Source organism: Leptodactylus fuscus, unplaced genomic scaffold, assembly GCF_031893055.1.
Source record: "Leptodactylus fuscus isolate aLepFus1 unplaced genomic scaffold, aLepFus1.hap2 HAP2_SCAFFOLD_1074, whole genome shotgun sequence".
Taxonomy (NCBI): domain Eukaryota; kingdom Metazoa; phylum Chordata; class Amphibia; order Anura; family Leptodactylidae; genus Leptodactylus; species Leptodactylus fuscus.
The window spans coordinates 1-12,390 of NW_027439896.1; the positions used below are offsets into that span (position 1 = coordinate 1).

Here is a 12,390-nt window from a genome sequence, read left to right on the forward strand (position 1 = left end):
TTCAGATATTAAACTGATAAGAACAGATACTACACTTGATCTTAGCCATAAGGCCGAGAAGCGATGGCAAGCGCTCGGCACCTGTTCTGGCGCCCTTCCGTGTTCACTGTGCACCGCTCAAGGTGTGCACCATGCTGCTGCAGCCCTATTTTGGTTTTTTTTTTTTGTTTTTTTTTCCTTTCCCTTAATGAAGTAGAAATCAATTAGCTTGTGCAGGTTTTCCCTACCTGCCACCAAAAGTGAAAAAAAAGAAAAGAAAAACTTTTGTGCAAGGCAAAGTGACATGTGCAAATGTTATCTTGTGACGCCAGCGGATTTTGCCGAATTTTGCGAATCTGCATAAACCACTCCCACCGTTTGACCACACCCATTCAAGTGTCCGGTCAAGTGCAAGTTCAGAAATAAATTTATGCCCAAAAATTTTAAAAGAATTCAATGCATTTAAAATTGAATAAAATGGCAGCAAATCAGACACTTTGCAGCAGTAATGTCATTTGCAATCAATCAATCAATCAATCAATCAAAGAAAATAATTAATGAAGTACCTTTCAGGTAGAGTCAGTCACAGCATCAGGCCACGTCCAACTGTCAATTTTCTCTTTGCTAGCTTGCCAGGTGCAGCAATCTTCTCTGTTGGTCGGTCAGTCCTCTGTCTCTTTCTTTCAACTGAATTGGAAAGGGGTGCACCGATCCTGGAAGTAATGCAATACCAGGTCAATGCGTGGAGTGGACAGAGCAAGCTCCGATTCCAGCTCCCTGTTCTAAAAATCCATTTAATATATGGTCCCCAGATAGGGGACGTATCAGATATTAAACTGATAAGAACAGATACTACACTTGATCTTAGCCATAAGGCCGAGAAGCGATGGCAAGCGCTCGGCACCTGTTCTGGCGCCCTTCCGTGTTCACTGTGCACCGCTCAAGTTGTGCACCATGCTGCTGCAGCCCTATTTTGGTTTTTTTTTTGTTTTTTTTTTCCTTTCCCTTAATGAAGTAGAAATCAATTAGCTTGTGCAGGTTTTCCCTACCTGCCACCAAAAGTGAAAAAAAAGAAAAGAAAAACTTTTGTGCAAGGCAAAGTGACATGTGCAAATGTTATCTTGTGACGCCAGCGGGATTTTGCCGAATTTTTGCGAATCTGCATAAACCACTCCCACCGTTTGACCACACCCATTCAAGTGTCCGGTCAAGTGCAAGTTCAGAAATAAATTTATGCCCAAAAATTTTAAAAGAATTCAATGCATTTAAAATTGAATAAAATGGCAGCAAATCAGACACTTTGCAGCAGTAATGTCATTTGCAATCAATCAATCAATCAATCAATCAAGAAAATAATTAATGAAGTACCTTTCAGGTAGAGTCAGTCACAGCATCAGGCCACGTCCAACTGTCAATTTTCTCTTTGCTAGCTTGCCAGGTGCAGCAATCTTCTCTGTTGGTCGGTCAGTCCTCTGTCTCTTTCTTTCAACTGAATTGGAAAGGGGTGCACCGATCCTGGAAGTAATGCAATACCAGGTCAATGCGTGGAGTGGACAGAGCAAGCTCCGATTCCAGCTCCCTGTTCTAAAAATCCATTTAATATATGGTCCCCAGATAGGGGACGTATCAGATATTAAACTGATAAGAACAGATACTACACTTGATCTTAGCCATAAGGCCGAGAAGCGATGGCAAGCGCTCGGCACCTGTTCTGGCGCCCTTCCGTGTTCACTGTGCACCGCTCAAGGTGTGCACCATGCTGCTGCAGCCCTATTTTGGTTTTTTTTTTGTTTTTTTTTCCTTTCCCTTAATGAAGTAGAAATCAATTAGCTTGTGCAGGTTTTCCCTACCTGCCACCAAAAGTGAAAAAAAAGAAAGAAAAACTTTTGTGCAAGGCAAAGTGACATGTGCAAATGTTATCTTGTGACGCCAGCGGATTTTGCCGAATTTTGCGAATCTGCATAAACCACTCCCACCGTTTGACCACACCCATTCAAGTGTCCGGTCAAGTGCAAGTTCAGAAATAAATTTATGCCCAAAAATTTTAAAAGAATTCAATGCATTTAAAATTGAATAAAATGGCAGCAAATCAGACACTTTGCAGCAGTAATGTCATTTGCAATCAATCAATCAATCAATCAATCAAAGAAAATAATTAATGAAGTACCTTTCAGGTAGAGTCAGTCACAGCATCAGGCCACGTCCAACTGTCAATTTTTCTCTTTGCTAGCTTGCCAGGTGCAGCAATCTTCTCTGTTGGTCGGTCAGTCCTCTGTCTCTTTCTTTCAACTGAATTGGAAAGGGGTGCACCGATCCTGGAAGTAATGCAATACCAGGTCAATGCGTGGAGTGGACAGAGCAAGCTCCGATTCCAGCTCCCTGTTCTAAAAATCCATTTAATATATGGTCCCCAGATAGGGGACGTATCAGATATTAAACTGATAAGAACAGATACTACACTTGATCTTAGCCATAAGGCCGAGAAGCGATGGCAAGCGCTCGGCACCTGTTCTGGCGCCCTTCCGTGTTCACTGTGCACCGCTCAAGGTGTGCACCATGCTGCTGCAGCCCTATTTTGGTTTTTTTTTTGTTTTTTTTTCCTTTCCCTTAATGAAGTAGAAATCAATTAGCTTGTGCAGGTTTTCCCTACCTGCCACCAAAAGTGAAAAAAAAGAAAAGAAAAACTTTTGTGCAAGGCAAAGTGACATGTGCAAATGTTATCTTGTGACGCCAGCGGATTTTGCCGAATTTTGCGAATCTGCATAAACCACTCCCACCGTTTGACCACACCCATTCAAGTGTCCGGTCAAGTGCAAGTTCAGAAATAAATTTATGCCCAAAAATTTTAAAAGAATTCAATGCATTTAAAATTGAATAAAATGGCAGCAAATCAGACACTTTGCAGCAGTAATGTCATTTGCAATCAATCAATCAATCAATCAATCAATCAAAGAAAATAATTAATGAAGTACCTTTCAGGTAGAGTCAGTCACAGCATCAGGCCACGTCCAACTGTCAATTTTCTCTTTGCTAGCTTGCCAGGTGCAGCAATCTTCTCTGTTGGTCGGTCAGTCCTCTGTCTCTTTCTTTCAACTGAATTGGAAAGGGGTGCACCGATCCTGGAAGTAATGCAATACCAGGTCAATGCGTGGAGTGGACAGAGCAAGCTCCGATTCCAGCTCCCTGTTCTAAAAATCCATTTAATATATGGTCCCCAGATAGGGGACGTATCAGATATTAAACTGATAAGAACAGATACTACACTTGATCTTAGCCATAAGGCCGAGAAGCGATGGCAAGCGCTCGGCACCTGTTCTGGCGCCCTTCCGTGTTCACTGTGCACCGCTCAAGGTGTGCACCATGCTGCTGCAGCCCTATTTTGGTTTTTTTTTTGTTTTTTTTTCCTTTCCCTTAATGAAGTAGAAATCAATTAGCTTGTGCAGGTTTTCCCTACCTGCCACCAAAAGTGAAAAAAAAGAAAAGAAAAACTTTTGTGCAAGGCAAAGTGACATGTGCAAATGTTATCTTGTGACGCCAGCGGATTTTGCCGAATTTTGCGAATCTGCATAAACCACTCCCACCGTTTGACCACACCCATTCAAGTGTCCGGTCAAGTGCAAGTTCAGAAATAAATTTATGCCCAAAAATTTTAAAAGAATTCAATGCATTTAAAATTGAATAAAATGGCAGCAAATCAGACACTTTGCAGCAGTAATGTCATTTGCAATCAATCAATCAATCAATCAATCAAAGAAAATAATTAATGAAGTACCTTTCAGGTAGAGTCAGTCACAGCATCAGGCCACGTCCAACTGTCAATTTTCTCTTTGCTAGCTTGCCAGGTGCAGCAATCTTCTCTGTTGGTCGGTCAGTCCTCTGTCTCTTTCTTTCAACTGAATTGGAAAGGGGTGCACCGATCCTGGAAGTAATGCAATACCAGGTCAATGCGTGGAGTGGACAGAGCAAGCTCCGATTCCAGCTCCCTGTTCTAAAAATCCATTTAATATATGGTCCCCAGATAGGGGACGTATCAGATATTAAACTGATAAGAACAGATACTACACTTGATCTTAGCCATAAGGCCGAGAAGCGATGGCAAGCGCTCGGCACCTGTTCTGGCGCCCTTCCGTGTTCACTGTGCACCGCTCAAGGTGTGCACCATGCTGCTGCAGCCCTATTTTGGTTTTTTTTTTGTTTTTTTTTCCTTTCCCTTAATGAAGTAGAAATCAATTAGCTTGTGCAGGTTTTCCCTACCTGCCACCAAAAGTGAAAAAAAAGAAAAGAAAAACTTTTGTGCAAGGCAAAGTGACATGTGCAAATGTTATCTTGTGACGCCAGCGGATTTTGCCGAATTTTGCGAATCTGCATAAACCACTCCCACCGTTTGACCACACCCATTCAAGTGTCCGGTCAAGTGCAAGTTCAGAAATAAATTTATGCCCAAAAATTTTAAAAGAATTCAATGCATTTAAAATTGAATAAAATGGCAGCAAATCAGACACTTTGCAGCAGTAATGTCATTTGCAATCAATCAATCAATCAATCAATCAAAGAAAATAATTAATGAAGTACCTTTCAGGTAGAGTCAGTCACAGCATCAGGCCACGTCCAACTGTCAATTTTCTCTTTGCTAGCTTGCCAGGTGCAGCAATCTTCTCTGTTGGTCGGTCAGTCCTCTGTCTCTTTCTTTCAACTGAATTGGAAAGGGGTGCACCGATCCTGGAAGTAATGCAATACCAGGTCAATGCGTGGAGTGGACAGAGCAAGCTCCGATTCCAGCTCCCTGTTCTAAAAATCCATTTAATATATGGTCCCCAGATAGGGGACGTATCAGATATTAAACTGATAAGAACAGATACTACACTTGATCTTAGCCATAAGGCCGAGAAGCGATGGCAAGCGCTCGGCACCTGTTCTGGCGCCCTTCCGTGTTCACTGTGCACCGCTCAAGGTGTGCACCATGCTGCTGCAGCCCTATTTTGGTTTTTTTTTTGTTTTTTTTTCCTTTCCCTTAATGAAGTAGAAATCAATTAGCTTGTGCAGGTTTTCCCTACCTGCCACCAAAAGTGAAAAAAAAGAAAAGAAAAACTTTTGTGCAAGGCAAAGTGACATGTGCAAATGTTATCTTGTGACGCCAGCGGATTTTGCCGAATTTTGCGAATCTGCATAAACCACTCCCACCGTTTGACCACACCCATTCAAGTGTCCGGTCAAGTGCAAGTTCAGAAATAAATTTATGCCCAAAAATTTTAAAAGAATTCAATGCATTTAAAATTGAATAAAATGGCAGCAAATCAGACACTTTGCAGCAGTAATGTCATTTGCAATCAATCAATCAATCAATCAATCAAAGAAAATAATTAATGAAGTACCTTTCAGGTAGAGTCAGTCACAGCATCAGGCCACGTCCAACTGTCAATTTTCTCTTTGCTAGCTTGCCAGGTGCAGCAATCTTCTCTGTTGGTCGGTCAGTCCTCTGTCTCTTTCTTTCAACTGAATTGGAAAGGGGTGCACCGATCCTGGAAGTAATGCAATACCAGGTCAATGCGTGGAGTGGACAGAGCAAGCTCCGATTCCAGCTCCCTGTTCTAAAAATCCATTTAATATATGGTCCCCAGATAGGGGACGTATCAGATATTAAACTGATAAGAACAGATACTACACTTGATCTTAGCCATAAGGCCGAGAAGCGATGGCAAGCGCTCGGCACCTGTTCTGGCGCCCTTCCGTGTTCACTGTGCACCGCTCAAGGTGTGCACCATGCTGCTGCAGCCCTATTTTGGTTTTTTTTTTGTTTTTTTTTCCTTTCCCTTAATGAAGTAGAAATCAATTAGCTTGTGCAGGTTTTCCCTACCTGCCACCAAAAGTGAAAAAAAAGAAAAGAAAAACTTTTGTGCAAGGCAAAGTGACATGTGCAAATGTTATCTTGTGACGCCAGCGGATTTTGCCGAATTTTGCGAATCTGCATAAACCACTCCCACCGTTTGACCACACCCATTCAAGTGTCCGGTCAAGTGCAAGTTCAGAAATAAATTTATGCCCAAAAATTTTAAAAGAATTCAATGCATTTAAAATTGAATAAAATGGCAGCAAATCAGACACTTTGCAGCAGTAATGTCATTTGCAATCAATCAATCAATCAATCAATCAAAGAAAATAATTAATGAAGTACCTTTCAGGTAGAGTCAGTCACAGCATCAGGCCACGTCCAACTGTCAATTTTCTCTTTGCTAGCTTGCCAGGTGCAGCAATCTTCTCTGTTGGTCGGTCAGTCCTCTGTCTCTTTCTTTCAACTGAATTGGAAAGGGGTGCACCGATCCTGGAAGTAATGCAATACCAGGTCAATGCGTGGAGTGGACAGAGCAAGCTCCGATTCCAGCTCCCTGTTCTAAAAATCCATTTAATATATGGTCCCCAGATAGGGGACGTATCAGATATTAAACTGATAAGAACAGATACTACACTTGATCTTAGCCATAAGGCCGAGAAGCGATGGCAAGCGCTCGGCACCTGTTCTGGCGCCCTTCCGTGTTCACTGTGCACCGCTCAAGGTGTGCACCATGCTGCTGCAGCCCTATTTTGGTTTTTTTTTTGTTTTTTTTTCCTTTCCCTTAATGAAGTAGAAATCAATTAGCTTGTGCAGGTTTTCCCTACCTGCCACCAAAAGTGAAAAAAAAGAAAAGAAAAACTTTTGTGCAAGGCAAAGTGACATGTGCAAATGTTATCTTGTGACGCCAGCGGATTTTGCCGAATTTTGCGAATCTGCATAAACCACTCCCACCGTTTGACCACACCCATTCAAGTGTCCGGTCAAGTGCAAGTTCAGAAATAAATTTATGCCCAAAAATTTTAAAAGAATTCAATGCATTTAAAATTGAATAAAATGGCAGCAAATCAGACACTTTGCAGCAGTAATGTCATTTGCAATCAATCAATCAATCAATCAATCAAAGAAAATAATTAATGAAGTACCTTTCAGGTAGAGTCAGTCACAGCATCAGGCCACGTCCAACTGTCAATTTTCTCTTTGCTAGCTTGCCAGGTGCAGCAATCTTCTCTGTTGGTCGGTCAGTCCTCTGTCTCTTTCTTTCAACTGAATTGGAAAGGGGTGCACCGATCCTGGAAGTAATGCAATACCAGGTCAATGCGTGGAGTGGACAGAGCAAGCTCCGATTCCAGCTCCCTGTTCTAAAAATCCATTTAATATATGGTCCCCAGATAGGGGACGTATCAGATATTAAACTGATAAGAACAGATACTACACTTGATCTTAGCCATAAGGCCGAGAAGCGATGGCAAGCGCTCGGCACCTGTTCTGGCGCCCTTCCGTGTTCACTGTGCACCGCTCAAGGTGTGCACCATGCTGCTGCAGCCCTATTTTGGTTTTTTTTTTGTTTTTTTTTTCCTTTCCCTTAATGAAGTAGAAATCAATTAGCTTGTGCAGGTTTTCCCTACCTGCCACCAAAAGTGAAAAAAAAGAAAAGAAAAACTTTTGTGCAAGGCAAAGTGACATGTGCAAATGTTATCTTGTGACGCCAGCGGATTTTGCCGAATTTTGCGAATCTGCATAAACCACTCCCACCGTTTGACCACACCCATTCAAGTGTCCGGTCAAGTGCAAGTTCAGAAATAAATTTATGCCCAAAAATTTTAAAAGAATTCAATGCATTTAAAATTGAATAAAATGGCAGCAAATCAGACACTTTGCAGCAGTAATGTCATTTGCAATCAATCAATCAATCAATCAATCAAAGAAAATAATTAATGAAGTACCTTTCAGGTAGAGTCAGTCACAGCATCAGGCCACGTCCAACTGTCAATTTTCTCTTTGCTAGCTTGCCAGGTGCAGCAATCTTCTCTGTTGGTCGGTCAGTCCTCTGTCTCTTTCTTTCAACTGAATTGGAAAGGGGTGCACCGATCCTGGAAGTAATGCAATACCAGGTCAATGCGTGGAGTGGACAGAGCAAGCTCCGATTCCAGCTCCCTGTTCTAAAAATCCATTTAATATATGGTCCCCAGATAGGGGACGTATCAGATATTAAACTGATAAGAACAGATACTACACTTGATCTTAGCCATAAGGCCGAGAAGCGATGGCAAGCGCTCGGCACCTGTTCTGGCGCCCTTCCGTGTTCACTGTGCACCGCTCAAGGTGTGCACCATGCTGCTGCAGCCCTATTTTGGTTTTTTTTTTGTTTTTTTTTTCCTTTCCCTTAATGAAGTAGAAATCAATTAGCTTGTGCAGGTTTTCCCTACCTGCCACCAAAAGTGAAAAAAAAGAAAAGAAAAACTTTTGTGCAAGGCAAAGTGACATGTGCAAATGTTATCTTGTGACGCCAGCGGATTTTGCCGAATTTTGCGAATCTGCATAAACCACTCCCACCGTTTGACCACACCCATTCAAGTGTCCGGTCAAGTGCAAGTTCAGAAATAAATTTATGCCCAAAAATTTTAAAAGAATTCAATGCATTTAAAATTGAATAAAATGGCAGCAAATCAGACACTTTGCAGCAGTAATGTCATTTGCAATCAATCAATCAATCAATCAATCAAAGAAAATAATTAATGAAGTACCTTTCAGGTAGAGTCAGTCACAGCATCAGGCCACGTCCAACTGTCAATTTTCTCTTTGCTAGCTTGCCAGGTGCAGCAATCTTCTCTGTTGGTCGGTCAGTCCTCTGTCTCTTTCTTTCAACTGAATTGGAAAGGGGTGCACCGATCCTGGAAGTAATGCAATACCAGGTCAATGCGTGGAGTGGACAGAGCAAGCTCCGATTCCAGCTCCCTGTTCTAAAAATCCATTTAATATATGGTCCCCAGATAGGGGACGTATCAGATATTAAACTGATAAGAACAGATACTACACTTGATCTTAGCCATAAGGCCGAGAAGCGATGGCAAGCGCTCGGCACCTGTTCTGGCGCCCTTCCGTGTTCACTGTGCACCGCTCAAGGTGTGCACCATGCTGCTGCAGCCCTATTTTGGTTTTTTTTTTGTTTTTTTTTCCTTTCCCTTAATGAAGTAGAAATCAATTAGCTTGTGCAGGTTTTCCCTACCTGCCACCAAAAGTGAAAAAAAAGAAAAGAAAAACTTTTGTGCAAGGCAAAGTGACATGTGCAAATGTTATCTTGTGACGCCAGCGGATTTTGCCGAATTTTGCGAATCTGCATAAACCACTCCCACCGTTTGACCACACCCATTCAAGTGTCCGGTCAAGTGCAAGTTCAGAAATAAATTTATGCCCAAAAATTTTAAAAGAATTCAATGCATTTAAAATTGAATAAAATGGCAGCAAATCAGACACTTTGCAGCAGTAATGTCATTTGCAATCAATCAATCAATCAATCAATCAAAGAAAATAATTAATGAAGTACCTTTCAGGTAGAGTCAGTCACAGCATCAGGCCACGTCCAACTGTCAATTTTCTCTTTGCTAGCTTGCCAGGTGCAGCAATCTTCTCTGTTGGTCGGTCAGTCCTCTGTCTCTTTCTTTCAACTGAATTGGAAAGGGGTGCACCGATCCTGGAAGTAATGCAATACCAGGTCAATGCGTGGAGTGGACAGAGCAAGCTCCGATTCCAGCTCCCTGTTCTAAAAATCCATTTAATATATGGTCCCCAGATAGGGGACGTATCAGATATTAAACTGATAAGAACAGATTTTTTTTTTTTGAATCACTTCCCCACACATGGGGGATTTTTATTAAACATTTTACATATTACATAGATTCAAAAGACAATATATAACAGGTACATAGAGTTTAAAAACAAGTTAAAAACCATAAAATGGCAATGCAGTGGCTGATTTAAATACAAGAATTCCATTCACTCTGAAACCATTGTTTTAAAATCGGTGATTTGGCTTTCTTGTCTAAAAGATAATACAAATATAGCTGGCTAAAAGCAATGCTTAAAACGTCCTCCGGAGATAAAAGGTCCTTTTTAAATATTAAAACGTTCCTGGCCTTCCAGAGAGCGTCCTTCACACAGTTAATGGCCTTCCATGCCATGATGTGTTGCTCCCTGGAGGGGCTACGGTAAAGTCCATATAGAATAGCGTCTTTGTCAAGTCCTCTGAGGTCCGCCACCTTCCTTAGCAATGGTGCAACTTTATTCCAGATAACTTGAGCGAAGGAACAGTCCCAAAGCAGATGTTGAACGCTTTCGTCGGCGCGGCAGCCCCTCGGACAGGCGGCGGACCTCGCGTAGCCCCTCCGGTATTGGAAAGCACGGCATGGAAGGCACCCATGGACGCTGCTCCAGGCCAGGTCTTTCTGAGAATTAAAAAGGAAAGGACCGTTAATAAAATGCCACACAGTAAGACTTTTTTGCTCGTTAAAATTGCTAACTGTGCACGTTATCTCCTTCTCCCTTATTGCTTTTATCAATTTTTTGCTATCTTTTAATTCACTTACACTTTTCGTTTGAAGGTTAAAAAGACTAATAACTTTATCGTATATTAAATAATACCTAGGCAGTTTAAAAGCGTACGGCGAGGTTAAGACTATTTCGAACCATTTAAAACGCTTCATAAAAAAACCTAAGTTATAGCGCATAAAATACGATAAAAAATTGTCTTTAAAAAGTGTGTTAAAACCAAAACAAAAGTGCTTGATAAAAAGGAACCTGGGAATGTCGGGGAAGTCCTTCCCTCCCCTCTTTTTCCCCCTTACCACCACCTCTCTCTTTAACTTTTCAGCGCGAGACCCCCAGAAGAAAGTAAAACACGACTTGTTGATTTTCTTTAAAAGCTCTGTAGGGGGAGGGAAGACAATGCTTAAATATAAAAGAATAGGTAAAATTACCATTTTAAGAATTAAAACCTTCCCCTCCATTGTCAGCTTCCGCAGGTTCCACATACAAAATTTTTTATTAACCTTATCAGCCACTGCATTCCAACTGTTAAGACCGTCATTGGACTCACTGAAGGAGACACCTAAAATGGTAACTGCATCAGAGGTAGACACGGGAACATCGATAAAATCCATGCCTCCGACATTTAAAATACTGCTTTTATTTAAATTAACTTTGAAGCCGGAGGCACAGCAATAAAAATCCAGTTGTTTAATGGTACGATGTATGGAAGGGGTGTCCCTGCAGAAGATTGCCACGTCATCCATGTACCCCACTGCTTTTGCCTCTAGCCCCCCTCCACCGGGGAGGGGGACACCTCTGATGACTTTATCGTAGCGTATGGAGCATAAAAACGGTTCGAGGGAACATATGAAAAGCAGTGGGGACAAGGGACACCCCTGTTTAACCCCTGAATTTAAAAATACTTCCCGTGTCTTAAAACCATTTACTAAAATACGGCTGGTGCAGTCTTTATAAAACATTTTAAGAGACGATAAAAAGCCATCTGGTATCCCCATCTTTTCTAAAACTTTAAACAAATAAAAGTGGGACACCCTGTCAAAAGCTTTTTCAAAGTCAAGAGATAGTATTGCCAACTTGCTTTTCCGCTCTTTCGTATGTTCTATAATATCTCTGATTAAAACCAGGGTGTCCCACACACTCCGCCCCGGGACCGCGCAGACCTGGTTCGGATGTATAACTTCGTGTATTACAGTTTTAAAACGGTTTGCGCATAACTTAGCTAAAATTTTATAGTCGGTATTTAAAAGGGTGATGGGCCGCCAGTTTTTGAGATCTGCCCTGTCTCCCTTCTTGTAAATAAGGGAGACTTCACCCTTGCCCCAGGACGGAGGCATCGTCTTAGAATTAAAAACATCCGACATTAAAAGAAGTAGATCCTCTTTTAAAACATCGTAAAATCGGATATAAAACTCCCAGGGGATACCGTCCGGCCCAGGCACTTTACCTGCTTTAAAACTTTTAATTGTCTCTAAAACCTCCTGCTCTGTAATGGGACGGGATAAAAACTGCTGGGAGGCAGGGGTTAAAACAGCCGTTACCTCCTTCAGTGAGTCCTCCATAAAATACCGATCCACAGGTCTGGCACTAAAAAGGGAAGAATAAAAATCATGTACTTGGTTTAAAATACCCTGTACAGCTGTCTCCCCATTAACACATTCCATTATCACTCTTTTACTTGCCGCCTTTTTAAAAAAATACCTGGAGCAGGTTTCATTGTGTTCTGCGTGTTTTACTTTAGCCTTATAAATTATGTCCTTACCTTTCTGCTCCAGGTATTTACGTATTTCTTCTTTTAAGGTTAAAATTTCATTTCCCACCTCCACCCCATGTGTTCTCAGTCTGTACAAGGTCTGCAGACGGGTATTCAGATCATTGTAAATTTTCTTTTTCTCATCGGCTTTACGCTTCCCCAGGCGAATAAAAAAAGCACGTACCTGTTTTTTAAAACCCTCCCACCATTTGCTGATGGGAGCCCTGGGGTGCCTTACCCGTCTGCGTGCGGCATAAAACTTTTTAAAATCCTCCAAGACCTGTGG

The 12,390-nt window shown here is 41.7% G+C and overlaps 11 non-coding genes and 2 pseudogenes across 11 annotated transcripts; all 13 read right to left on the minus strand.

Moving 5' to 3' along the window:
* LOC142186605 (U2 spliceosomal RNA) lies at positions 1-65 on the minus strand (annotated as a pseudogene; the record flags this gene model as incomplete).
* Positions 66-676: 611 nt separating this feature from the next.
* Positions 677-867, minus strand: LOC142186559 (U2 spliceosomal RNA). Its single transcript, XR_012712135.1, has one exon. It is a non-coding gene; the product is annotated as a U2 spliceosomal RNA (small nuclear RNA).
* A 611-nt stretch (positions 868-1,478) lies between these two features.
* On the minus strand, positions 1,479-1,669 carry LOC142186571 (U2 spliceosomal RNA). Its single transcript, XR_012712146.1, has one exon. It is a non-coding gene; the product is annotated as a U2 spliceosomal RNA (small nuclear RNA).
* Positions 1,670-2,278: 609 nt separating this feature from the next.
* Positions 2,279-2,469, minus strand: LOC142186583 (U2 spliceosomal RNA). Its single transcript, XR_012712157.1, has one exon. It is a non-coding gene; the product is annotated as a U2 spliceosomal RNA (small nuclear RNA).
* Positions 2,470-3,082: 613 nt separating this feature from the next.
* On the minus strand, positions 3,083-3,273 carry LOC142186596 (U2 spliceosomal RNA). Its single transcript, XR_012712168.1, has one exon. It is a non-coding gene; the product is annotated as a U2 spliceosomal RNA (small nuclear RNA).
* Positions 3,274-3,882: 609 nt separating this feature from the next.
* Positions 3,883-4,073, minus strand: LOC142186606 (U2 spliceosomal RNA). The gene has a single exon (XR_012712176.1). It is a non-coding gene; the product is annotated as a U2 spliceosomal RNA (small nuclear RNA).
* A 609-nt stretch (positions 4,074-4,682) lies between these two features.
* LOC142186560 (U2 spliceosomal RNA) lies at positions 4,683-4,873 on the minus strand. Its single transcript, XR_012712136.1, has one exon. It is a non-coding gene; the product is annotated as a U2 spliceosomal RNA (small nuclear RNA).
* Positions 4,874-5,482: 609 nt separating this feature from the next.
* On the minus strand, positions 5,483-5,673 carry LOC142186561 (U2 spliceosomal RNA). The gene has a single exon (XR_012712137.1). It is a non-coding gene; the product is annotated as a U2 spliceosomal RNA (small nuclear RNA).
* A 609-nt stretch (positions 5,674-6,282) lies between these two features.
* LOC142186562 (U2 spliceosomal RNA) lies at positions 6,283-6,473 on the minus strand. The gene has a single exon (XR_012712138.1). It is a non-coding gene; the product is annotated as a U2 spliceosomal RNA (small nuclear RNA).
* Positions 6,474-7,082: 609 nt separating this feature from the next.
* On the minus strand, positions 7,083-7,273 carry LOC142186564 (U2 spliceosomal RNA). Its single transcript, XR_012712139.1, has one exon. It is a non-coding gene; the product is annotated as a U2 spliceosomal RNA (small nuclear RNA).
* A 610-nt stretch (positions 7,274-7,883) lies between these two features.
* LOC142186565 (U2 spliceosomal RNA) lies at positions 7,884-8,074 on the minus strand. The gene has a single exon (XR_012712140.1). It is a non-coding gene; the product is annotated as a U2 spliceosomal RNA (small nuclear RNA).
* Positions 8,075-8,684: 610 nt separating this feature from the next.
* On the minus strand, positions 8,685-8,875 carry LOC142186566 (U2 spliceosomal RNA). Its single transcript, XR_012712141.1, has one exon. It is a non-coding gene; the product is annotated as a U2 spliceosomal RNA (small nuclear RNA).
* Positions 8,876-9,484: 609 nt separating this feature from the next.
* LOC142186604 (U2 spliceosomal RNA) lies at positions 9,485-9,718 on the minus strand (annotated as a pseudogene).
* Positions 9,719-12,390: the final 2,672 nt, after the last annotated feature.